Source organism: Anser cygnoides, chromosome 1, assembly GCF_040182565.1.
Source record: "Anser cygnoides isolate HZ-2024a breed goose chromosome 1, Taihu_goose_T2T_genome, whole genome shotgun sequence".
NCBI lineage: Eukaryota > Metazoa > Chordata > Aves > Anseriformes > Anatidae > Anser > Anser cygnoides.
The window spans coordinates 77,810,363-77,814,229 of record NC_089873.1 but is presented as its reverse complement, the minus strand read 5'-3'; the positions used below and the strand labels follow the sequence as shown (position 1 = coordinate 77,814,229).

At 39.6% G+C, this 3,867-nt stretch overlaps 1 long non-coding RNA gene across 1 annotated transcript; it reads right to left on the bottom strand.

Moving 5' to 3' along the window:
• Positions 1-1,239: 1,239 nt before the first annotated feature.
• LOC106038228 (uncharacterized) lies at positions 1,240-3,355 on the bottom strand. The gene is made up of 4 exons (XR_001208463.3): positions 3,232-3,355; positions 2,737-2,814; positions 2,445-2,551; positions 1,240-1,677 (listed from the first exon to the last, which is right to left on the bottom strand). It is a non-coding gene; the product is annotated as an uncharacterized lncRNA (long non-coding RNA).
• Positions 3,356-3,867: the final 512 nt, after the last annotated feature.

Here is a 3,867-nt window from a genome sequence, read left to right as displayed (position 1 = left end):
CTCCAAACAACTCAGTGACACACTGCACACTCCTTCTGAGCTGCAGCTTTACTTCAAGCATGTTCTCAGGCAACAGCAAAATGCCGGAAGTGACACCCAGCAGGCAAGTGGAGAGAATGTGAAGGGTAGAAGCGCTACCCTTTCATCTACTAGTTGACAGACACAAAACTTCATTTCGAAACTCAGAGGAGACTATCCAGGTTTAAGACTTCCTTCAAACACAGTTTGGGCTAGTTAGCTGGCTGAATTGTGGTTGCACTACCAGCTGCTCAACTTTAGACACTTTCTATATGAAAACAGATACAACAAAATGGCCTGGAATAGACCTTGGTGTCTGGACTGTCTCCAGGAGAACCTCAGAATGGATGTCTGTACCCATTGGAGTCAAACAATAAACACCGTCTATGTCACATGGGCAAAAAAATTTGCACTTTTGCCTATTGTCTTGTGCTGAAACTTCCTTGGAAGCTTTGAGACAAATTCTTGCACCCTGTAGGATGATAATAAGAGGCAGCAATTATGGGGAATAGTCTCAGTTTCAAGTAAAAACAGTGCACAGGCATACATCAGTGAACACTACTGCAGCATCATATTTACCTTCTTTGTTTATAGTGGACTTCATTTAACTGGAAGGAAAAATATCCGTGAGCATTTACTAGTGGAACAAATCAAGGTTGCTTTCTTGACACCAGTAAATATGATGATATTCACTGATTGATTGTCTATTTTAACTGCTCTGTTATTGTATGTGTACTGATAGGGATTGACGTATTGACAGACTTATCTCACACAACAGTTTTCTCTGAAGTGCTTTAATAATTTTGTTTCAATAAACTTACTTAGCATGTTAATCATTACTGTACAACACAAGTCACACCCCTCAACACAAGTCACACTCCTTTAGCTCAAGAGATGTTAAATAGGAAGATATGCTTTTTAAATGCAAAATAAAATCAGAGAGGGCAAAGAGGCGTTAAGATAGCTAGTCTGATTTTCTCTGACAGTGCAAGATCATTTCCTGAAAAAAGACATTGTGTATGCATGTGTATATGTGTATTTACATTTGAATATGAAATATATGCATTTCTTCTTTCTGTGGAGAATCCCCTTTCCATAGAGAAACCCTTTTAAAAATGAACATTGACAAGAGGTTGGCCCATAAAAGAGAATCTACTGTTATTTATGTTGCTAATGGCTGTCAACGTAAGCAGTGAAAGAGAATGAATACATTAAAAATTAATTATTCAGCAGCACCTGCTGGTGTCCTCAGAAACACTGCAGCATATTTCTGGTAAATGTTTCTTCATCGCCCTAAATTTTTTGGTACCTAACCAGTCAGTGAGAAGATTATGATACAAGGAAAGGAAAAAAAATATATTTTCTTTTAATAGCCGTCAATTCTTTTTTTTATTAGGATATATCCCTCCCTAATGGAGCTCTGCCTCTCTAGGGAGCAGCAAACCAACCACAGAGGATGTTGGTCCCATCTGTGCAGTAACAATTAGAAGCATTTTAACTCTGTGTGCAGAGGGATGAAATTACATTATTCATGAAGTGATCCCTTGCAGCTATTTGGCGTTACCTCAGTTTGCCTCCTGGATTTGGTTCTCACTCCCTTGCAGTAAGTGGCAGCTATTAGCAGCTCCATGGCCTCCCCCGGTTGCCTTAGCTCATGCCCTAGAGTCAAGGAAGCACCACCAGTTTTAGCAACAACATGGAGCTTTAAAAATCACTTGTGTTCCATAGGTCAGTAAGTTACCTACTCTCATTCCCTTGTGGACAAAATTTCCATTGACTCCACTGAGAACAAGTAAGGCTGTTATCCCATTAGGAGCTTTTCTGCATTATTAGAGTGCTTCTAGTATGGCCAATTTGCCAGGCTGATTTAAATTCTGGTTTGGGTATTGCTGGAGCTATTTTTGATGCAGCATTTTTAATCTGATCTCCACGCACACAGTAGCAACCGTATACATGTGGTATGTTTAAGACTTGGAAGTATCTGTTTTTAATGAAAAGACATTAAATTTTGCCCTTCTTTTCCCCTGCTGACTAGAAGCAGCAGGTTCCTCCAAATTTGCTAGTTGTAATTTCTGGTCAACCTCAGAACCACTTCTTTCCTCTAGGACACCAGAAATTACAAAAATGCCTGTCTCTTTCCTGGGAGTGGGTGGGTTGTAATTTCTATTTAGCATCAGCTCCTGGAACTGCCCTTTTCTAAGGAACAACAAAGCCAACATGGGGCATCGTTGTCCCCTCCTTTACCAGGACAGCCTCAGTGGAGAAAGGAGAAAACAGATCACAGAAAAGGGAAGGCTGTAAGTCATTTACTATGAAAGTAGAGCCACTTTACTATTAAGTGACATTAACTGTAAATGTGGATATTTGTTATTGTTGTTGTTTATTTTCACTGATCATAAGAGTTTGTTATTATAGCAGCTACTAACCTACTGTGTTATGTTCACTGGTGAGCTGCTCAGCACTAATTCTTTCAAAGTCTGAGCGTATGGGGAGATGTGCTTTCTCACGGTATGCTCCGCACACTCAAGCATAGCTGTGAAAAGAAAGCATCTCAGAATCTCATCAAAAAATAAGAAAGAGCTAAAGGATGCATTTTGGCTCACACAGCAATGTGAAGACATGCATGAAAGCAGGTACTTCTCTCACAGCTTTCTGTTGGTTGCCAAAATAGAGGGTTGGGCTGACGACATATGTGGAGCTTTGGCTCCATGTACCTACCAAGTAGATAGAAGAACCAAGCTGTCATGGCAAGAGACCTCTTCTTTGCTCATTTAGTATTGGTCCTTCTTTCCTGCTCTGTAAAGAAAGCAGAAAAAATTAGGGTTTCTGCTTCCAGTTCACATCTGTGGTATGAGTTGCCCCTTACCCCAGCCAGGGTACAAGGTACCAGGAATCTTAAGAAAGTACCCAATTGTCAATTATGGCTTGTAAACTGCTCACTCCACTCTCCCTAAATCTCTAAATCAGTTGATCTCTGAAAAGGGCTACCCTATCAGCATAAAGTCCACATCAATTTGTATGGGATCTAGCAGGATTATCCTCAGTAGAAGGATGTGTGTATGGTGCTATATATAATGTGATGTCCCTGTTCTACAGATATAAAAATGAGTGAAATAATGCCAGTGAAAAATATTTCTTTTTTGCTGATGGCTCGAGGAAAAAGAAAAATAAAAAAAAAAAAAAGAGAGACAATAAGCCTGTAAAGTGCTGTACCTTCGAGAAAAGTAGTAGGATGAGTGCTAGCTCTAGCTTTCAGCCATGCTTGCATTAATCCCATGTTGACAGAGTTTGCCTGTGTTTGACCTTGGAAAAGCTGGCAGTCATAAAACAAGAATAGAAACCATTCAGAGATAATAGGAAAAAAAATCTATGGTACAGAGCCCATGTTATGACCTTGGTGACTTTTCTGAAAACAGAAAATTTCTACTTATCTGAGTTGTTTTCTTAAAGAATTCCAGACGTCTAGCACAAAATGATTGGAGTTGATGCTCTTGAAGGTCTTTTCGAAACTAAATGATTCTTTGATTCTATGAAACAATGAAGATACTTGTTAAAGTCCATTCTGAAATCACTTAAGTCCTACCCTAAGTTGTTTTTCCCATTGAATCCCAGCCAGACAATGAGACTAGATTGATTTCTTCTCATGCAAGTGTCTAAGCTGTTAGAGAGCACTGCTTCCTGAGAAATGACTGAAAGCAGGGGCCACTAACTATTACTCTTTCAGCCTGCTGCAAAACTCAGCCATCTCTCTCTGTACCCTCTTGTTTCAGGTTGTCATTAGGAATGAATTGTGCTGACAAGGGCATCCTCATTATGATGAACTAAAGTTTATCCACAAAGAAATGCAAT